At 36.6% G+C, this 23,447-nt stretch overlaps 8 non-coding genes across 8 annotated transcripts; all 8 read right to left on the bottom strand.

Annotated features, from left to right (window-relative positions):
- Window positions 1–390: 390 nt before the first annotated feature.
- On the bottom strand, window positions 391–463 carry TRNAK-UUU (transfer RNA lysine (anticodon UUU)). The gene has a single exon. It is a non-coding gene; the product is annotated as a tRNA-Lys (tRNA).
- Window positions 464–2,091: 1,628 nt separating this feature from the next.
- TRNAK-UUU (transfer RNA lysine (anticodon UUU)) lies at window positions 2,092–2,164 on the bottom strand. The gene has a single exon. It is a non-coding gene; the product is annotated as a tRNA-Lys (tRNA).
- Window positions 2,165–5,813: 3,649 nt separating this feature from the next.
- Window positions 5,814–5,886, bottom strand: TRNAK-UUU (transfer RNA lysine (anticodon UUU)). The gene has a single exon. It is a non-coding gene; the product is annotated as a tRNA-Lys (tRNA).
- A 3,022-nt stretch (window positions 5,887–8,908) lies between these two features.
- Window positions 8,909–8,981, bottom strand: TRNAK-UUU (transfer RNA lysine (anticodon UUU)). The gene has a single exon. It is a non-coding gene; the product is annotated as a tRNA-Lys (tRNA).
- A 4,351-nt stretch (window positions 8,982–13,332) lies between these two features.
- Window positions 13,333–13,405, bottom strand: TRNAK-UUU (transfer RNA lysine (anticodon UUU)). The gene has a single exon. It is a non-coding gene; the product is annotated as a tRNA-Lys (tRNA).
- A 2,298-nt stretch (window positions 13,406–15,703) lies between these two features.
- Window positions 15,704–15,776, bottom strand: TRNAK-UUU (transfer RNA lysine (anticodon UUU)). The gene has a single exon. It is a non-coding gene; the product is annotated as a tRNA-Lys (tRNA).
- Window positions 15,777–20,109: 4,333 nt separating this feature from the next.
- TRNAK-UUU (transfer RNA lysine (anticodon UUU)) lies at window positions 20,110–20,182 on the bottom strand. Its single transcript has one exon. It is a non-coding gene; the product is annotated as a tRNA-Lys (tRNA).
- A 2,340-nt stretch (window positions 20,183–22,522) lies between these two features.
- TRNAK-UUU (transfer RNA lysine (anticodon UUU)) lies at window positions 22,523–22,595 on the bottom strand. The gene has a single exon. It is a non-coding gene; the product is annotated as a tRNA-Lys (tRNA).
- Between the last annotated feature and the right edge of the window lie 852 nt (window positions 22,596–23,447).

The raw sequence follows: 23,447 nt of genomic DNA, 5'->3' as shown, positions 1-23,447 counted from the left end.
CCCACTCTGCACTATGTTCCATTTCACAAAAATGACACATTGCTTAAAAGACACTCGCCCGAACAGGGACTTGAACCCTGGACCCTCAGATTAAAGTTCTGATGTTTTACCTACTCCAGGCACTTCTGGAGTCTGTCGCAAACCTTTAGAAAGTTCGTAATACTAAAAACAAGTAAATTCAAATGGTGACAACTACTGTGCAATTACTAAAGTAGGAAAATCTCTCTATCACTAAAAGTATGAACTGAAAAGCTTGACATTTAGTGTCTATTGATGAAATACATTTAATTTGCCTCTTGGTTGAAGGTGTACATTCTTAAACAGTTTGTAATTTTCCCACTCTGCACTATGTTCCATTTCACAAAAATGACACATTGCTTAAAAGACACTCGCCTGAACAGGGACTTGAACCCAGAACCCTCAGATTAAAAGTCTGATGCTCTACCGACTGAGCTATCCAGGCACTTCTGTGATAGGTCGCAAAAAAGCAGAAAGTTCGTAATACAAAAAACAAGTCATTTCAAATGATGACAACTACTAGTTACTGTGCAATTACTAAAGTTGGAAAATCTCTCTATCACTAAAAGTATGAACTGAAAAGCTTGACATTTAGTGTCTCTTGATGTAATACATTTAATTTGCCTCTTGGTTGAAGGTGTACATTCTTAAACAGTTTGTGATTTTCCCACTCTGCACTATGATCCATTTAACAAAAATGACACATTGCTTAAATGACACTCGCCCGAACAGGGACTTGAACCCTGGACCCTCAGATTAAAGTTCTGATGTTTTACCGACTCCAGGCTCTTCTGGAGTCTGTCGCAAACCTACAGAAAGTTCGTAATACTAAAAACAAGTAAATTCAAATGGTGACAACTACTGTGCAATTACTAAGGTAGTAAAATCTCTCTATCACTAAAAGTATTATCTGAATAGCTTGACATTTAGTGTCTTTGATGAAATACATTTAATTTGCCTCTTGGTTGAAGGTGTAGATTCTTAAACAGTTTGTGATTTTCCCTCTCTGCACTATGTTCCATTTCACAAAAACTACACATTGCTTAAAAGACACTCACCCGAACAGGGACTTGGACCCTGGACCCTCAGATTAAAGTTCTGATGTTTTACCGACTCCAGGCTATTCTGGAGTCTGTCGCAAACCTACAGAAACTTTGTAATACTAAAAACAAGTAAATTCAAATGGTAACAACTACTGTGCAATTACTAAAGTAGGAAAATCTCTCTATCACTAAAAGTATGATCTGAATAGCTTGACATTTAGTGTCTATTGATGAAATACATTTAATTTGCCTCTTGGTTGAAGGTGTAGATTCTTAAACAGTTTGTGATTTTCCCACTCTGCACTATGTTCCATTTCACAAAATGACACATTGCTTAAAAGACACTCGCCTGAACAGGGACATGAGCCCTGGACCATCAGATTAAAAGTCTGATGCTCTACCGACTGAGCTATCCAGGCTCTTCTATAATAGGTCGCAAAAATGCAGAAAGTTCGTAATACAAAAAACAAGTCATTTCAAGTGATGACAACTACTAGTTACTGTGCAATTACTAAAGTAGGAAAATCTCTCTACCACTAAAAGTATGAACTGAAAAGCTTGACATTTAGTGTCTCTTGATGACATACATTTAATTTGCCTCTTGGTTGAAGGTGTACATTCTTAAACAGTTTGTGATTTTCCCACTCTGCACTATGTTCCATTTCACAAAAATGACACATTGCTTAAAAGACACTCGCCCGAACAGGGACTTGAACCCTGGACCCTCAGATTAAAGTTCTGATGTTTTACCTACTCCAGGCACTTCTGGAGTCTGTCGCAAACCTTTAGAAAGTTCGTAATACTAAAAACAAGTAAATTCAAATGGTGACAACTACTGTGCAATTACTAAAGTAGGAAAATCTCTCTATCACTAAAAGTATGAACTGAAAAGCTTGACATTTAGTGTCTATTGATGAAATACATTTAATTTGCCTCTTGGTTGAAGGTGTACATTCTTAAACAGTTTGTAATTTTCCCACTCTGCACTATGTTCCATTTCACAAAAATGACACATTGCTTAAAAGACACTCGCCTGAACAGGGACTTGAACCCAGAACCCTCAGATTAAAAGTCTGATGCTCTACCGACTGAGCTATCCAGGCACTTCTGTGATAGGTCGCAAAAAAGCAGAAAGTTCGTAATACAAAAAACAAGTCATTTCAAATGATGACAACTACTAGTTACTGTGCAATTACTAAAGTTGGAAAATCTCTCTATCACTAAAAGTATGAACTGAAAAGCTTGACATTTAGTGTCTCTTGATGTAATACATTTAATTTGCCTCTTGGTTGAAGGTGTACATTCTTAAACAGTTTGTGATTTTCCCACTCTGCACTATGATCCATTTAACAAAAATGACACATTGCTTAAATGACACTCGCCCGAACAGGGACTTGAACCCTGGACCCTCAGATTAAAGTTCTGATGTTTTACCGACTCCAGGCTCTTCTGGAGTCTGTCGCAAACCTACAGAAAGTTCGTAATACTAAAAACAAGTAAATTCAAATGGTGACAACTACTGTGCAATTACTAAAGTAGGAAAATCTCTCTATCACTAAAAGTATGATATGAATAGCTTGACATTTAGTGTCTATTGATGAAATACATTTAATTTGCCTCTTGGTTGAAGGTGTACATTCTTAAACAGTTTGTGATTTTCCCACTCTCTACTATGTTCCATTTCACGAAAACAACACATTGCTTAAAAGACACTTGCCCAAATAGGGACTTGAACCCTGGATCCTCAGATTAAAATTCTGATGTTTTACTGACTCCAGGCTCTTCTGGAGTCAGTCACAAACCTACAGAAAGTTCGTAAAACTAAAAACAAGTAAATTCAAATGGTGACAACTACTGTGCAATTACTAAGGTAGGAAAATCTCTCTATCACTAAAAGTATTATCTGAATAGCTTGACATTTAGTGTCTTTGATGAAATACATTTAATTTGCCTCTTGGTTGAAGGTGTAGATTCTTAAACAGTTTGTGATTTTCCCTCTCTGCACTATGTTCCATTTCACAAAAACTACACATTGCTTAAAAAACACTCACCCGAACAGGGACTTGGACCCTGGACCCTCAGATTAAAGTTCTGATGTTTTACCGACTCCAGGCTATTCTGGAGTCTGTCGCAAACCTACAGAAACTTCGTAATACTAAAAACAAGTAAATTCAAATGGTAACAACTACTGTGCAATTACTAAAGTAGGAAAATCTCTCTATCACTAAAAGTATGATCTGAATAGCTTGACATTTAGTGTCTATTGATGAAATACATTTAATTTGCCTCTTGGTTGAAGGTGTAGATTCTTAAACAGTTTGTGATTTTCCCACTCTGCACTATGTTCCATTTCACAAAATGACACATTGCTTAAATGACACTCGCCTGAACAGGGACATGAGCCCTGGACCATCAGATTAAAAGTCTGATGCTCTACCGACTGAGCTATCCAGGCTCTTCTATAATAGGTCGCAAAAATGCAGAAAGTTCGTAATACAAAAAACAAGTCATTTCAAATGATGACAACTACTAGTTACTGTGCAATTACTAAAGTAGGAAAATCTCTCTACCACTAAAAGTATGAACTGAAAAGCTTGACATTTAGTGTCTCTTGATGAAATACATTTAATTTGCCTCTTGGTTGAAGGTGTACATTCTTAAACAGTTTGTGATTTTCCCACTCTGCACTATGTTCCATTTCACAAAAATGACACATTGCTTAAAAGACACTCGCCCGAACAGGGACTTGAACCCTGGACCCTCAGATTAAAGTTCTGATGTTTTACCTACTCCAGGCACTTCTGGAGTCTGTCGCAAACCTTTAGAAAGTTCGTAATACTAAAAACAAGTAAATTCAAATGGTGACAACTACTGTGCAATTACTAAAGTAGGAAAATCTCTCTATCACTAAAAGTATGAACTGAAAAGCTTGACATTTAGTGTCTATTGATGAAATACATTTAATTTGCCTCTTGGTTGAAGGTGTACATTCTTAAACAGTTTGTCATTTTCCCACTCTGCACTATGTTCCATTTCACAAAATGACACATTGCTTAAAAGACACTCACCTGAACAGAGACATGAACCCTGGACCATCAGATTAAAAGTCTGATGCTCTACCGACTGAGCTATCCAGGCTCTTCTGTAATAGGTCGCAAAAATGCTGAAAGTTCGTAATACAAAAAACAAGTCATTTCAAATGATGACAACTACTAGTTACTGTGCAATTACTAAAGTAGGAAAATCTCTCTATCACTAAAAGTATGAACTGAAAAGCTTGACATTTAGTGTCTCTTGATGAAATACAATTAATTTGCCTCTTGGTTGAAGGTGTACATTCTTAAACAGTTTGTGATTTTCCCACTCTGCACTATGTTCCATTTCACAAAAACGACACATTGCTTAAAAGACACTCGCCCGAACAGGGACTTGAACCCTGGACCCTCAGATTAAAGTTCTGATGTTTTACCGACTCCAGGCACTTCTGGAGTCTGTCGCAAACCTTTAGAAAGTTCGTAATACTAAAAACAAGTAAATTCAAATGGTGACAACTACTGTGCAATTACTAAAGTAGGAAAATCTCTCTATCACTAAAAGTATGAACTGAAAAGCTTGACATTTAGTGTCTCTTGATGTAATACATTTAATTTTCCTCTTGGTTGAAGGTGTACATTCTTAAACAGTTTGTGATTTTCCCACTCTGCACTATGATCCATTTAACAAAAATGACACATTGCTTAAATGACACTCGCCTAAACAGGGACTTGAACCCTGGACCCTCAGATTAAAGTTCTGATGTTTTACCGACTCCAGGCTCTTCTGGAGTCTGTCGCAAACCTACAGAAAGTTCGTAATACTAAAAACAAGTAAATTCAAATGGTGACAACTACTGTGCAATTACTAAAGTAGGAAAATCTCTCTATCACTAAAAGTATGATATGAATAGCTTGACATTTAGTGTCTATTGATGAAATACATTTAATTTGCCTCTTGGTTGAAGGTGTACATTCTTAAACAGTTTGTGATTTTCCCACTCTCTACTATGTTCCATTTCACGAAAACAACACATTGCTTAAAAGACACTTGCCCAAATAGGGACTTGAACCCTGGACCCTCAGATTAAAATTCTGATGTTTTACTGACTCCAGGCTCTTCTGGAGTCAGTCACAAACCTACAGAAAGTTCGTAAAACTAAAAACAAGTAAATTCAAATAGTGACAACTACTGTGCAATTACTAAGGTAGGAAAATCTCTCTATCACTAAAAGTATTATCTGAATAGCTTGACATTTAGTGTCTTTGATGAAATACATTTAATTTGCCTCTTGGTTGAAGGTGTAGATTCTTAAACAGTTTGTGATTTTCCCTCTCTGCACTATGTTCCATTTCACAAAAACTACACATTGTTTAAAAGACACTCACCCGAACAGGGACTTGGACCCTGGACCCTCAGATTAAAGTTCTGATGTTTTACCGACTCCAGGCTATTCTGGAGTCTGTCGCAAACCTACAGAAACTTTGTAATACTAAAAACAAGTAAATTCAAATGGTAACAACTACTGTGCAATTACGAAAGTAGGAAAATCTCTCTATCACTAAAAGTATGATCTGAATAGCTTGACATTTAGTGTCTATTGATGAAATACATTTAATTTGCCTCTTGGTTGAAGGTGTAGATTCTTAAACAGTTTGTGATTTTCCCACTCTGCACTATGTTCCATTTCACAAAATGACACATTGCTTAAAAGACACTCGCCTGAACAGGGACTTGAACCCTGGACCCTCAGATTAAAAGTCTGATGCTCTACCGACTGAGCTATCCAGGTACTTCTGTGATAGGTCGCAAAAATGCAGAAAGTTCATAATACAAAAAACAAGTCATTTCAAATGATGACAACTACTAGTTACTGTGCAATTACTAAAGTTGGAAAATCTCTCTATCACTAAAAGTATGAACTGAAAAGCTTGACATTTAGTGTCTCTTGATGAAATACATTTAATTTGCCTCTTGGTTGAAGGTGTACATTCTTAAACAGTTTGTGCTTTTCCCACTCTGCACTATGTTCCATTTCACAAAAACGACACATTGCTTAAAAGACACTCGCCCGAACAGAGACTTGAACCCTGGACCCTCAGATTAAAGTTCTGATGTTTTACCGACTCCAGGCACTTCTGGAGTTTGTCGCAAACCTTTAGAAAGTTCGTAATACTAAAAACAAGTAAATTCAAATGGTGACAACTACTGTGCAATTACTAAAGTAGGAAAATCTCTCTATCACTAAAAGTATGATCTGAAAAGCTTGACATTTAGCGTCTGTTGATGAAATACATTTAATTTGCCTCTTGGTTGAAGGTGTACATTCTTAAACAGTTTGTGATTTTCCCACTCTGCACTATGTTCCATTTCACAAAAATGACACATTGCTTAAAAGACACTCGCCTGAACAGATACTTGAACCCTGGACCCTCAGATTAAAAGTCTGATGTGCTACCGACTGAGCTATCCTGGGTCTTCTAGATTAGTTGCAGAAAATGCAGAAAGTTTGTAATACAAAAAACAAGTCATTTCAAATGATGACAACTACTAGTTACTGTGCAATTACTAAAGTAGGAAAATCTCTCTATCACTAACAGTATGATCTGAAAAGCTTGACATTTAGTGTCTCTTGATGAAATACTTTTAATTTGCCTCTTGGTTGAAGGTGTACATTCTTAAACAGTTTGTGATTTTCCCACTCTGCACTATGTTCCATTTCACAAAAATGACACATTGCTTAAAAGACACTCGCCCGAACAGAGACTTAAACCCTGGACCCACAGCTTTAAAGTCTGATGAGCTACCGACTGATCTATCCAGGCTCTTCTAGAATTGGTCGGAAAAATGCAGAAGGTTTGTAATACAAAAAACAAGTCATTTCAAATGATCACAACTACTAGTTACTCTGCAATTAGTAAAGTAGGAAAATCTCTCTATCACTAAAAGTATGATCTGAAAAGCTTGACATTTAGTGTCTATTGATGAAATACATTTAATTTGCCTCTTGGTTGAAGGTGTACATTCTTAAACAGTTTGTGATTTTCCCACTCTGCACTATGTTCCATTTCACAAAAATGACGCATTGCTTAAAAGACACTCATCCGAACAAGGACTTGAACCCTTGACCCTCAGTTTAAAAGTCTGATGTTCTACTGACTGAGCTATCGAGGGTCTTCTAGATTGGTCGCAAAAATGGTCGCAAAAATGCAGAAAGTTTGTAATACAAAAAACAAGTAATTTCAAATGATGACAACTACCAGTTACTGTGCATTTTACTAAAGTAGGAAAATCTCTCGATCACTAAAAGTATGAACTGAAAAGCTTGACATTTAGTGTCTCTTGATGAAATACATTTAATTTGCCTCTTGGTTGAAGGTGTAGATTCTTAAACAGTTTGTGATTTTCCCACTCTCTACTATGTTACATTTCACGAAAACAACACATTGCTTAAAAGACACTTGCCCAAACAGGGACTTGAACCCTGGACCCTCAGATTAAAATTCTGATGTTTTACTGACTCCAGGCTCTTCTGGAGTCAGTCACAAACCTACAGAAAGTTCGTAAAACTAAAAACAAGTAAATTCAAATGGTGACAACTACTGTGCAATTACTAAGGTAGGAAAATCTCTCTATCACTAAAAGTATTATCTGAATAGCTTGACATTTAGTGTCTTTGATGAAATACATTTAATTTGCCTCTTGGTTGAAGGTGTAGATTCTTAAACAGTTTGTGATTTTCCCTCTCTGCACTATGTTCCATTTCACAAAAACTACACATTGCTTAAAAGACACTCACCCGAACAGGGACTTGGACCCTGGACCCTCAGATTAAAGTTCTGATGTTTTACCGACTCCAGGCTATTCTGGAGTCTGTCGCAAACCTACAGAAACTTCGTAATACTAAAAACAAGTAAATTCAAATGGTAACAACTACTGTGCAATTACTAAAGTAGGAAAATCTCTCTATCACTAAAAGTATGATCTGAATAGCTTGACATTTAGTGTCTATTGATGAAATACATTTAATTTGCCTCTTAGTTGAAGGTGTAGATTCTTAAACAGTTTGTGATTTTCCCACTCTGCACTATGTTCCATTTCACAAAATGACACATTGCTTAAAAGACACTCGCCTGAACAGGGACATGAGCACTGGACCATCAGATTAAAAGTCTGATGCTCTACCGACTGAGCTATCCAGGCTCTTCTATAATAGGTCGCAAAAATGCAGAAAGTTCGTAATACAAAAAACAAGTCATTTCAAATGATGACAACTACTAGTTACTGTGCAATTACTAAAGTAGGAAAATCTCTCTACCACTAAAAGTATGAACTGAAAAGCTTGACATTTAGTGTCTCTTGATGAAATACATTTAATTTGCCTCTTGGTTGAAGGTGTACATTCTTAAACAGTTTGTGATTTTCCCACTCTGCACTATGTTCCATTTCACAAAAACCACACATTGCTTAAAAGACACTCGCCCGAACAGGGACTTGAACCCTGGACCCTCAGATTAAAGTTCTGATGTTTTACCTACTCCAGGCACTTCTGGAGTCTGTCGCAAACCTTTAGAAAGTTCGTAATACTAAAAACAAGTAAATTCAAATGGTGACAACTACTGTGCAATTACTAAAGTAGGAAAATCTCTCTATCACTAAAAGTATGAACTGAAAAGCTTGACATTTAGTGTCTATTGATGAAATACATTTAATTTGCCTCTTGGTTGAAGGTGTACATTCTTAAACAGTTTGTGATTTTCCCACTCTGCACTATGTTCCATTTCACAAAAATGACACATTGCTTAAAAGACACTCGCCTGAACAGGGACTTGAACCCTGGACCCTCAGATTAAAAGTCTGATGCTCTACCGACTGAGCTATCCAGGCACTTCTGTGATAGGTCGCAAAAATGCAGAAAGTTCATAATACAAAAAACAAGTCATTTCAAATGATGACAACTACTAGTTACTGTGCAATTACTAAAGTTGGAAAATCTCTCTATCACTAAAAGTATGAACTGAAAAGCTTGACATTTAGTGTCTCTTGATGAAATACATTTAATTTGCCTCTTGGTTGAAGGTGTACATTCTTATACAGTTTGTGATTTTCCCACTCTGCACTATGTTCCATTTCACAAAAACGACACATTGCTTAAAAGACACTCGCCCGAACAGAGACTTGAACCCTGGACCCTCAGATTAAAGTTCTGATGTTTTACCGACTCCAGGCACTTCTGGAGTTTGTCGCAAACCTTTAGAAAGTTCGTAATACTAAAAACAAGTAAATTCAAATGGTGACAACTACTGTGCAATTACTAAAGTAGGAAAATCTCTCTATCACTAAAAGTATGAACTGAAAAGCTTGACATTTAGTGTCTATTGATGAAATACATTTAATTTGCCTCTTGGTTGAAGGTGTACATTCTTAAACAGTTTGTGATTTTCCCACTCTGCACTATGTTCCATTTCACAAAAATGACACATTGCTTAAAAGACACTCGCCTGATCAGGGACTTGAACCCTGGACCCTCAGATTAAAAGTCTGATGCGCTACCGACTGAGCTATCCTGGGTCTTCTAGATTAGTCGCAGAAAATGCAGAAAGTTTGTAATACAAAAAACAAGTCATTTCAAATGATCACAACTACTAGTTACTGTGCAATTACTAAAGTTGGAAAATCTCTCTATCACTAAAAGTATGAACTGAAAAGCTTGACATTTAGTGTCTCTTGATGAAATACATTTAATTTGCCTCTTGGTTGAAGGTGTAGATTCTTAAACAGTTTGTGATTTTCCCACTCTGCACTATGTTCCATTTCACAAAAACTACACATTGCTTAAAAGACACTCACCCGAACAGGGACTTGGACCCTGGACCCTCAGATTAAAGTTCTGATGTTTTACCGACTCCAGGCTATTCTGGAGTCTGTCGCAAACCTACAGAAACTTCGTAATACTAAAAACAAGTAAATTCAAATGGTAACAACTACTGTGCAATTACTAAAGTAGGAAAATCTCTCTATCACTAAAAGTATGATCTGAATAGCTTGACATTTAGTGTCTATTGATGAAATACATTTAATTTGCCTCTTGGTTGAAGGTGTAGATTCTTAAACAGTTTGTGATTTTCCCACTCTGCACTATGTTCCATTTCACAAAATGACACATTGCTTAAAAGACACTCGCCTGAACAGGGACATGAGCCCTGGACCATCAGATTAAAAGTCTGATGCTCTACCGACTGAGCTATCCAGGCTCTTCTATAATAGGTCGCAAAAATGCAGAAAGTTCGTAATACAAAAAACAAGTCATTTCAAATGATGACAACTACTAGTTACTGTGCAATTACTAAAGTAGGAAAATCTCTCTACCACTAAAAGTATGAACTGAAAAGCTTGACATTTAGTGTCTCTTGATGAAATACATTTAATTTGCCTCTTGGTTGAAGGTGTACATTCTTAAACAGTTTGTGATTTTCCCACTCTGCACTATGTTCCATTTCACAAAAATGACACATTGCTTAAAAGACACTCGCCCGAACAGGGACTTGAACCCTGGACTCTCAGATTAAAGTTCTGATGTTTTACCTACTCCAGGCACTTCTGGAGTCTGTCGCAAACCTTTAGAAAGTTCGTAATACTAAAAACAAGTAAATTCAAATGGTGACAACTACTGTGCAATTACTAAAGTAGGAAAATCTCTCTATCACTAAAAGTATGAACTGAAAAGCTTGACATTTAGTGTCTATTGATGAAATACATTTAATTTGCCTCTTGGTTGAAGGTGTACATTCTTAAACAGTTCGTCATTTTCCCACTCTGCACTATGTTCCATTTCACAAAATGACACATTGCTTAAAAGACACTCACCTGAACAGGGACATGAACCCTGGACCATCAGATTAAAAGTCTGATGCTCTACCGACTGAGCTATCCAGGCTCTTCTATAATAGGTCGCAAAAATGCTGAAAGTTCGTAATACAAAAAACAAGTCATTTCAAATGATGACAACTACTAGTTACTGTGCAATTACTAAAGTAGGAAAATCTCTCTATCACTAAAAGTATGAACTGAAAAGCTTGACATTTAGTGTCTCTTGATGAAATACAATTAATTTGCCTCTTGGTTGAAGGTGTACATTCTTAAACAGTTTGTGATTTTCCCACTCTGCACTATGTTCCATTTCACAAAAACGACACATTGCTTAAAAGACACTCGCCCGAACAGGGACTTGAACCCTGGACCCTCAGATTAAAGTTCTGATGTTTTACCGACTCCAGGCACTTCTGGAGTCTGTCGCAATACTTTAGAAAGTTCGTAATACTAAAAACAAGTAAATTCAAATGGTGACAACTACTGTGCAATTACTAAAGTAGGAAAATCTCTCTATCACTAAAAGTATGAACTGAAAAGCTTGACATTTAGTGTCTCTTGATGTAATACATTTAATTTGCCTCTTGGTTGAAGGTGTACATTCTTAAACAGTTTGTGATTTTCCCACTCTGCACTATGATCCATTTAACAAAAATGACACATTGCTTAAATGACACTCGCCCGAACAGGGACTTGAACCCTGGACCCTCAGATTAAAGTTCTGATGTTTTACCGACTCCAGGCTCTTCTGGAGTCTGTCGCAAACCTACAGAAAGTTCGTAATACTAAAAACAAGTAAATTCAAATGGTGACAACTACTGTGCAATTACTAAAGTAGGATAATCTCTCTATCACTAAAAGTATGATATGAATAGCTTGACATTTAGTGTCTATTGATGAAATACATTTAATTTGCCTCTTGGTTGAAGGTGTACATTCTTAAACAGTTTGTGATTTTCCCACTCTCTACTATGTTCCATTTCACGAAAACAACACATTGCTTAAAAGACACTTCCCCAAATAGGGACTTGAACCCTGGACCCTCAGATTAAAATTCTGATGTTTTACTGACTCCAGGCTCTTCTGGAGTCAGTCACAAACCTACAGAAAGTTCGTAAAACTAAAAACAAGTAAATTCAAATGGTGACAACTACTGTGCAATTACTAAGGTAGGAAAATCTCTCTATCACTAAAAGTATTATCTGAATAGCTTGACATTTAGTGTCTTTGATGAAATACATTTAATTTGCCTCTTGGTTGAAGGTGTAGATTCTTAAACAGTTTGTGATTTTCCCTCTCTGCACTATGTTCCATTTCACAAAAACTACACATTGCTTAAAAGACACTCACCCGAACAGGGACTTGGACCCTGGACCCTCAGATTAAAGTTCTGATGTTTTACCGACTCCAGGCTATTCTGGAGTCTGTCGCAAACCTACAGAAACTTCGTAATACTAAAAACAAGTAAATTCAAATGGTAACAACTACTGTGCAATTACTAAAGTAGGAAAATCTCTCTATCACTAAAAGTATGATCTGAATAGCTTGACATTTAGTGTCTATTGATGAAATACATTTAATTTGCCTCTTGGTTGAAGGTGTAGATTCTTAAACAGTTTGTGATTTTCCCACTCTGCACTATGTTCCATTTCACAAAATGACACATTGCTTAAAAGACACTCGCCTGAACAGGGACATGAGCCCTGGACCATCAGATTAAAAGTCTGATGCTCTACCGACTGAGCTATCCAGGCTCTTCTATAATAGGTCGCAAAAATGCAGAAAGTTCGTAATACAAAAAACAAGTCATTTCAAATGATGACAACTACTAGTTACTGTGCAATTACTAAAGTAGGAAAATCTCTCTACCACTAAAAGTATGAACTGAAAAGCTTGACATTTAGTGTCTCTTGATGAAATACATTTAATTTGCCTCTTGGTTGAAGGTGTACATTCTTAAACAGTTTGTGATTTTCCCACTCTGCACTATGTTCCATTTCACAAAAATGACACATTGCTTAAAAGACACTCGCCCGAACAGGGACTTGAACCCTGGACCCTCAGATTAAAGTTCTGATGTTTTACCTACTCCAGGCAGGCACTTCTGGAGTCTGTCGCAAACCTTTAGAAAGTTCGTAATACTAAAAACAAGTAAATTCAAATGGTGACAACTACTGTGCAATTACTAAAGTAGGAAAATCTCTCTATCACTAAAAGTATGAACTGAAAAGCTTGACATTTAGTGTCTATTGATGAAATACATTTAATTTGCCTCTTGGTTGAAGGTGTACATTCTTAAACAGTTTGTCATTTTCCCACTCTGCACTATGTTCCATTTCACAAAATGACACATTGCTTAAAAGACACTCACCTGAACAGGGACATGAACCCTGGACCATCAGATTAAAAGTCTGATGCTCTACCAACTGAGCTATCCAGGCTCTTCTGTAATAGGTCGCAAAAATGCTGAAAGTTCGTAATACAAAAAACAAGTCATTTCAAATGATGACAACTACTAGTTACTGTGCAATTACTAAAGTAGGAAAATCTCTCTATCACTAAAAGTATGAACTGAAAAGCTTGACATTTAGTGTCTCTTGATGAAATACAATTAATTTGCCTCTTGGTTGAAGGTGTACATTCTTAAACAGTTTGTGATTTTCCCACTCTGCACTATGTTCCATTTCACAAAAGCGACACATTGCTTAAAAGACACTCGCCCGAACAGGGACTTGAACACTGGACCCTCAGATTAAAGTTCTGATGTTTTACCGACTCCAGGCACTTCTGGAGTCTGTCGCTAACCTTTAGAAAGTTCGTAATACTAAAAACAAGTAAATTCAAATGGTGACAACTACTGTGCAATTACTAAAGTAGGAAAATCTCTCTATCACTAAAAGTATGAACTGAAAAGCTTGACATTTAGTGTCTCTTGATGTAATACATTTAATTTTCCTCTTGGTTGAAGGTGTAGATTCTTAAACAGTTTGTGATTTTCCCACTCTGCACTATGATCCATTTAACAAAAATGACACATTGCTTAAATGACACTCGCCTGAACAGGGACTTGAACCCTGGACCCTCAGATTAAAGTTCTGATGTTTTACCGACTCCAGGCTCTTCTGGAGTCTGTCGCAAACCTACAGAAAGTTCGTAATACTAAAAACAAGTAAATTCAAATGGTGACAACTACTGTGCAATTACTAAAGTAGGAAAATCTCTCTATCACTAAAAGTATGATATGAATAGCTTGACATTTAGTGTCTATTGATGAAATACATTTAATTTGCCTCTTGGTTGAAGGTGTACATTCTTAAACAGTTTGTGATTTTCCCACTCTCTACTATGTTCCATTTCACGAAAACAACACATTGCTTAAAAGACACTTGCCCAAATAGGGACTTGAACCCTGGACCCTCAGATTAAAATTCTGATGTTTTACTGACTCCAGGCTCTTCTGGAGTCAGTCACAAACCTACAGAAAGTTCGTAAAACTAAAAACAAGTAAATTCAAATGGTGACAACTACTGTGCAATTACTAAGGTAGGAAAATCTCTCTATCACTAAAAGTATTATCTGAATAGCTTGACATTTAGTGTCTTTGATGAAATACATTTAATTTGCCTCTTGGTTGAAGGTGTAGATTCTTAAACAGTTTGTGATTTTCCCTCTCTGCACTATGTTCCATTTCACAAAAACTACACATTGCTTAAAAGACACTCACCCGAACAGGGACTTGGACCCTGGACCCTCAGATTAAAGTTCTGATGTTTTACCGACTCCAGGCTATTCTGGAGTCTGTCGCAAACCTACAGAAACTTTGTAATACTAAAAACAAGTAAATTCAAATGGTAACAACTACTGTGCAATTACTAAAGTAGGAAAATCTCTCTATCACTAAAAGTATTATCTGAATAGCTTGACATTTAGTGTCTATTGATGAAATTCATTTAATTTGCCTCTTGGTTGAAGGTGTAGATTCTTAAACAGTTTGTGATTTTCCCACTCTCCACTATGTTCCATTTCACAAAATGACACATTGCTTAAAAGATACTCGCCTGAACAGGGACATGAGCCCTGGACTATCAGATTAAAAGTCTGATGCTCTACCGACTGAGCTATCCAGGCTCTTCTATAATAGGTCGCAAAAATGCAGAAAGTTCGTAATACAAAAAACAAGTCATTTCAAATGATGACAACTACTAGTTACTGTGCAATTACTAAAGTAGGAAAATCTCTCTACCACTAAAAGTATGAACTGAAAAGCTTGACATTTAGTGTCTCTTGATGAAATACATTTAATTTGCCTCTTGGTTGAAGGTGTACATTCTTAAACAGTTTGTGATTTTCCCACTCTGCACTATGTTCCATTTCACAAAAATGACACATTGCTTAAAAGACACTCGCCCGAACAGGGACTTGAACCCTGGACCCTCAGATTAAAGTTCTGATGTTTTACCTACTCCAGGCACTTCTGGAGTCTGTCGCAAACCTTTAGAAAGTTCGTAATACTAAAAACAAGTAAATTCAAATGGTGACAACTACTGTGCAATTACTAAAGTAGGAAAATCTCTCTATCACTAAAAGTATGAACTGAAAAGCTTGACATTTAGTGTCTATTGATGAAATACATTTAATTTGCCTCTTGGTTGAAGGTGTACATTCTTAAACAGTTTGTAATTTTCCCACTCTGCACTATGTTCCATTTCACAAAAATGACACATTGCTTAAAAGACACTCGCCTGAACAGGGACTTGAACCCAGAACCCTCAGATTAAAAGTCTGATGCTCTACCGACTGAGCTATCCAGGCACTTCTGTGATAGGTCGCAAAAAAGCAGAAAGTTCGTAATACAAAAAACAAGTCATTTCAAATGATGACAACTACTAGTTACTGTGCAATTACTAAAGTTGGAAAATCTCTCTATCACTAAAAGTATGAACTGAAAAGCTTGACATTTAGTGTCTCTTGATGTAATACATTTAATTTGCCTCTTGGTTGAAGGTGTACATTCTTAAACAGTTTGTGATTTTCCCACTCTGCACTATGATCCATTTAACAAAAATGACACATTGCTTAAATGACACTCGCCCGAACAGGGACTTGAACCCTGGACCCTCAGATTAAAGTTCTGATGTTTTACCGACTCCAGGCTCTTCTGGAGTCTGTCGCAAACCTACAGAAAGTTCGTAATACTAAAAACAAGTAAATTCAAATGGTGACAACTACTGTGCAATTACTAAAGTAGGAAAATCTCTCTATCACTAAAAGTATGATATGAATAGCTTGACATTTAGTGTCTATTGATGAAATACATTTAATTTGCCTCTTGGTTGAAGGTGTACATTCTTAAACAGTTTGTGATTTTCCCACTCTCTACTATGTTCCATTTCACGAAAACAACACATTGCTTAAAAGACACTTGCCCAAATAGGGACTTGAACCCTGGATCCTCAGATTAAAATTCTGATGTTTTACTGACTCCAGGCTCTTCTGGAGTCAGTCACAAACCTACAGAAAGTTCGTAAAACTAAAAACAAGTAAATTCAAATGGTGACAACTACTGTGCAATTACTAAGGTAGGAAAATCTCTCTATCACTAAAAGTATTATCTGAATAGCTTGACATTTAGTGTCTTTGATGAAATACATTTAATTTGCCTCTTGGTTGAAGGTGTAGATTCTTAAACAGTTTGTGATTTTCCCTCTCTGCACTATGTTCCATTTCACAAAAACTACACATTGCTTAAAAGACACTCACCCGAACAGGGACTTGGACCCTGGACCCTCAGATTAAAGTTCTGATGTTTTACCGACTCCAGGCTATTCTGGAGTCTGTCGCAAACCTACAGAAACTTCGTAATACTAAAAACAAGTAAATTCAAATGGTAACAACTACTGTGCAATTACTAAAGTAGGAAAATCTCTCTATCACTAAAAGTATGATCTGAATAGCTTGACATTTAGTGTCTATTGATGAAATACATTTAATTTGCCTCTTGGTTGAAGGTGTAGATTCTTATACAGTTTGTGATTTTCCCACTCTGCACTATGTTCCATTTCACAAAATGACACATTGCTTAAAAGACACTCGCCTGAACAGGGACATGAGCCCTGGACCATCAGATTAAAAGTCTGATGCTCTACCGACTGAGCTATCCAGGCTCTTCTATAATAGGTCGCAAAAATGCAGAAAGTTCGTAATACAAAAAACAAGTCATTTCAAATGATGACAACTACTAGTTACTGTGCAATTACTAAAGTAGGAAAATCTCTCTACCACTAAAAGTATGAACTGAAAACCTTGACATTTAGTGTCTCTTGATGAAATACATTTAATTTGCCTCTTGGTTGAAGGTGTACATTCTTAAACAGTTTGTGATTTTCCCACTCTGCACTATGTTCCATTTCACAAAAATGACACATTGCTTAAAAGACACTCGCCCGAACAGGGACTTGAACCCTGGACCCTCAGATTAAAGTTCTGATGTTTTACCTACTCCAGGCACTTCTGGAGTCTGTCGCAAACCTTTAGAAAGTTCGTAATACTAAAAACAAGTAAATTCAAATGGTGACAACTACTGTGCAATTACTAAAGTAGGAAAATCTCTCTATCACTAAAAGTATGAACTGAAAAGCTTGACATTTAGTGTCTATTGATGAAATACATTTAATTTGCCTCTTGGTTGAAGGTGTACATTCTTAAACAGTTTGTCATTTTCCCACTCTGCACTATGTTCCATTTCACAAAATGACACATTGCTTAAAAGACACTCACCTGAACAGAGACATGAACCCTGGACCATCAGATTAAAAGTCTGATGCTCTACCGACTGAGCTATCCAGGCTCTTCTGTAATAGGTCGCAAAAATGCTGAAAGTTTGTAATACAAAAAACAAGTCATTTCAAATGATGACAACTACTAGTTACTGTGCAATTACTAAAGTAGGAAAATCTCTCTATCACTAAAAGTATGAACTGAAAAGCTTGACATTTAGTGTCTCTTGATGAAATACAATTAATTTGCCTCTTGGTTGAAGGTGTACATTCTTAAACAGTTTGTGATTTTCCCACTCTGCACTATGTTCCATTTCACAAAAACGACACATTGCTTAAAAGACACTCGCCCGAACAGGGACTTGAACCCTGGACCCTCAGATTAAAGTTCTGATGTTTTACCGACTCCAGGCACTTCTGGAGTCTGTCGCAAACCTTTAGAAAGTTCGTAATACTAAAAACAAGTAAATTCAAATGGTGACAACTACTGTGCAATTACTAAAGTAGGAAAATCTCTCTATCACTAAAAGTATGAACTGAAAAGCTTGACATTTAGTGTCTCTTGATGTAATACATTTAATTTTCCTCTTGGTTGAAGGTGTACATTCTTAAACAGTTTGTGATTTTCCCACTCTGCACTATGATCCATTTAACAAAAATGACACATTGCTTAAATGACACTCGCCTAAACAGGGACTTGAACCCTGGACCCTCAGATTAAAGTTCTGATGTTTTACCGACTCCAGGCTCTTCTGGAGTCTGTCGCAAACCTACAGAAAGTTCGTAATACTAAAAACAAGTAAATTCAAATGGTGACAACTACTGTGCAATTACTAAAGTAGGAAAATCTCTCTATCACTAAAAGTATGATATGAATAGCTTGACATTTAGTGTCTATTGATGAAATACATTTAATTTGCCTCTTGGTTGAAGGTGTACATTCTTAAACAGTTTGTGATTTTCCCACTCTCTACTATGTTCCATTTCACGAAAACAACACATTGCTTAAAAGACACTTGCCCAAATAGGGACTTGAACCCTGGACCCTCAGATTAAAATTCTGATGTTTTACTGACTCCAGGCTCTTCTGGAGTCAGTCACAAACCTACAGAAAGTTCGTAAAACTAAAAACAAGTAAATTCAAATGGTGACAACTACTGTGCAATTACTAAGGTAGGAAAATCTCTCTATCACTAAAAGTATTATCTGAATAGCTTGACATTTAGTGTCTTTGATGAAATACATTTAATTTGCCTCTTGGTTGAAGGTGTAGATTCTTAAACAGTTTGTGATTTTCCCTCTCTGCACTATGTTCCATTTCACAAAAACTACACATTGCTTAAAAGACACTCACCCGAACAGGGACTTGGACCCTGGACCCTCAGATTAAAGTTCTGATGTTTTACCGACTCCAGGCTATTCTGGAGTCTGTCGCAAACCTACAGAAACTTTGTAATACTAAAAACAAGTAAATTCAAATGGTAACAACTACTGTGCAATTACTAAAGTAGGAAAATCTCTCTATCACTAAAAGTATGATCTGAATAGCTTGACATTTAGTGTCTATTGATGAAATACATTTAATTTGCCTCTTGGTTGAAGGTGTAGATTCTTAAACAGTTTGTGATTTTCCCACTCTGCACTATGTTCCATTTCACAAAATGACACATTGCTTAAAAGACACTCGCCTGAACAGGGACATGAGCCCTGGACCATCAGATTAAAAGTCTGATGCTCTACCGACTGAGCTATCCAGGCTCTTCTATAATAGGTCGCAAAAATGCAGAAAGTTCGTAATACAAAAAACAAGTCATTTCAAATGATGACAACTACTAGTTACTGTGCAATTACTAAAGTAGGAAAATCTCTCTACCACTAAAAGTATGAACTGAAAAGCTTGACATTTAGTGTCTCTTGATGAAATACATTTAATTTGCCTCTTGGTTGAAGGTGTACATTCTTAAACAGTTTGTGATTTTCCCACTCTGCACTATGTTCCATTTCACAAAAATGACACATTGCTTAAAAGACACTCGCCCGAACAGGGACTTGAACCCTGGACCCTCAGATTACAGTTCTGATGTTTTACCTACTCCAGGCACTTCTGGAGTCTGACGCAAACCTTTAGAAAGTTCGTAATACTAAAAACAAGTAAATTCAAATGGTGACAACTACTGTGCAATTACTAAAGTAGGAAAATCTCTCTATCACTAAAAGTATGATCTGAATAGCTTGACATTTAGTGTCTATTGATGAAATACATTTAATTTGCCTCTTGGTTGAAGGTGTACATTCTTAAACAGTTTGTGATTTTCCCACTCTGCACTATGTTCCATTTCACAAAAATGACACATTGCTTAAAAGACACTCGCCTGAACAGGGACTTGAACCCTGGACCCTCAGATTAAAAGTCTGATGCTCTACCGACTGAGCTATCCAGGTACTTCTGTGATAGGTCGCAAAAATGCAGAAAGTTCATAATACAAAAAACAAGTCATTTCAAATGATGACAACTACTAGTTACTGTGCAATTACTAAAGTTGGAAAATCTCTCTATCACTAAAAGTATGAACTGAAAAGCTTGACATTTAGTGTCTCTTGATGAAATACATTTAATTTGCCTCTTGGTTGAAGGTGTACATTCTTAAACAGTTTGTGATTTTCCCACTCTGCACTATGTTCCATTTCACAAAAACGACACATTGCTTAAAAGACACTCGCCCGAACAGAGACTTGAACCCTGGACCCTCAGATTAAAGTTCTGATGTTTTACCGACTCCAGGCACTTCTGGAGTTTGTCGCAAACCTTTAGAAAGTTCGTAATACTAAAAACAAGTAAATTCAAATGGTGACAACTACTGTGCAATTACTAAAGTAGGAAAATCTCTCTATCACTAAAAGTATGATCTGAAAAGCTTGACATTTAGCGTCTGTTGATGAAATACATTTAATTTGCCTCTTGGTTGAAGGTGTACATTCTTAAACAGTTTGTGATTTTCCCACTCTGCACTATGTTCCATTTCACAAAAATGACACATTGCTTAAAAGACACTCGCCTGAACAGATACTTGAACCCTGGACCCTCAGATTAAAAGTCTGATGTGCTACCGACTGAGCTATCCTGGGTCTTCTAGATTAGTTGCAGAAAATGCAGAAAGTTTGTAATACAAAAAACAAGTCATTTCAAATGATGACAACTACTAGTTACTGTGCAATTACTAAAGTAGGAAAATCTCTCTATCACTAACAGTATGATCTGAAAAGCTTGACATTTAGTGTCTCTTGATGAAATACTTTTAATTTGCCTCTTGGTTGAAGGTGTACATTCTTAAACAGTTTGTGATTTTCCCACTCTGCACTATGTTCCATTTCACAAAAATGACACATTGCTTAAAAGACACTCGCCCGAACAGAGACTTAAACCCTGGACCCACAGCTTTAAAGTCTGATGAGCTACCGACTGATCTATCCAGGCTCTTCTAGAATTGGTCGGAAAAATGCAGAAGGTTTGTAATACAAAAAACAAGTCATTTCAAATGATCACAACTACTAGTTACTCTGCAATTAGTAAAGTAGGAAAATCTCTCTATCACTAAAAGTATGATCTGAAAAGCTTGACATTTAGTGTCTATTGATGAAATACATTTAATTTGCCTCTTGGTTGAAGGTGTACATTCTTAAACAGTTTGTGATTTTCCCACTCTGCACTATGTTCCATTTCACAAAAATGACGCATTGCTTAAAAGACACTCATCCGAACAAGGACTTGAACCCTTGACCCTCAGTTTAAAAGTCTGATGTTCTACTGACTGAGCTATCGAGGGCCTTCTAGATTGGTCGCAAAAATGGTCGCAAAAATGCAGAAAGTTTGTAATACAAGAAACAAGTAATTTCAAATGATGACAACTACTAGTTACTGTGCATTTTACTAAAGTAGGAAAATCTCTCGATCACTAAAAGTATGAACTGAAAAGCTTGACATTTAGTGTCTCTTGATGAAATACATTTAATTTGCCTCTTGGTTGAAGGTGTAGATTCTTAAACAGTTTGTGATTTTCCCACTCTCTACTATGTTACATTTCACGAAAACAACACATTGCTTAAAAGACACTTGCCCAAACAGGGACTTGAACCCTGGACCCTCAGATTAAAATTCTGATGTTTTACTGACTCCAGGCTCTTCTGGAGTCAGTCACAAACCTACAGAAAGTTCGTAAAACTAAAAACAAGTAAATTCAAATGGTGACAACTACTGTGCAATTACTAAGGTAGGAAAATCTCTCTACCACTAAAAGTATTATCTGAAAAGCTTGACATTTAGTGTCTCTTGATGAAATACATTTAATTTGCCTCTTGGTTGAAGGTGTACATTCTTAAACAGTTTGTGATTTTCCCACTCTGCACTATGTTCCATTTCACAAAAACCACACATTGCTTAAAAGACACTCGCCCGAACAGGGACTTGAACCCTGGACCCTCAGATTAAAGTTCTGATGTTTTACCTACTCCAGGCACTTCTGGAGTCTGTCGCAAACCTTTAGAAAGTTCGTAATACTAAAAACAAGTAAATTCAAATGGTGACAACTACTGTGCAATTACTAAAGTAGGAAAATCTCTCTATCACTAAAAGTATGATCTGAATAGCTTGACATTTAGTGTCTATTGATGAAATACATTTAATTTGCCTCTTGGTTGAAGGTGTAGATTCTTATACAGTTTGTGATTTTCCCACTCTGCACTATGTTCCATTTCACAAAAATGACACATTGCTTAAAAGACACTCGCCTGAACAGGGACTTGAACCCTGGACCCTCAGATTAAAAGTCTGATGCTCTACCGACTGAGCTATCCAGGCACTTCTGTGATAGGTCGCAAAAATGCAGAAAGTTCATAATACAAAAAACAAGTCATTTCAAATGATGACAACTACTAGTTACTGTGCAATTACTAAAGTAGGAAAATCTCTCTACCACTAAAAGTATGAACTGAAAAGCTTGACATTTAGTGTCTCTTGATGAAATACATTTAATTTGCCTCTTGGTTGAAGGTGTACATTCTTAAACAGTTTGTGATTTTCCCACTCTGCACTATGTTCCATTTCACAAAAACCACACATTGCTTAAAAGACACTCGCCCGAACAGGGACTTGAACCCTGGACCCTCAGATTAAAGTTCTGATGTTTTACCTACTCCAGGCACTTCTGGAGTCTGTCGCAAACCTTTAGAAAGTTCGTAATACTAAAAACAAGTAAATTCAAATGGTGACAACTACTGTGCAATTACTAAAGTAGGAAAATCTCTCTATCACTAAAAGTATGAACTGAAAAGCTTGACATTTAGTGTCTATTGATGAAATACATTTAATTTGCCTCTTGGTTGAAGGTGTACATTCTTAAACAGTTTGTGATTTTCCCACTCTGCACTATGTTCCATTTCACAAAAATGACACATTGCTTAAAAGACACTCGCCTGATCAGGGACTTGAACCCTGGACCCTCAGAGTAAAAGTCTGATGCGATACCGACTGAGCTATCCTGGGTCTTCTAGATTAGTCGCAGAAAATGCAGAAAGTTTGTAATACAAAAAACAAGTCATTTCAAATGATCACAACTACTAGTTACTCTGCAATTAGTAAAGTAGGAAAATCTCTCTATCACTAAAAGTATGATCTGAAAAGCTTGACATTTAGTGTCTATTGATGAAATAC

The sequence above is a fragment of the Taudactylus pleione genome, unplaced genomic scaffold (assembly GCF_031769625.1).
Source record: "Taudactylus pleione unplaced genomic scaffold, aTauple2 ptg000454l, whole genome shotgun sequence".
NCBI classification, from domain to species: Eukaryota; Metazoa; Chordata; class Amphibia; order Anura; family Myobatrachidae; genus Taudactylus; species Taudactylus pleione.
The sequence above is the reverse complement of the archived record's forward strand: the minus strand, read 5'-3'. Positions and strand labels throughout refer to the sequence as shown.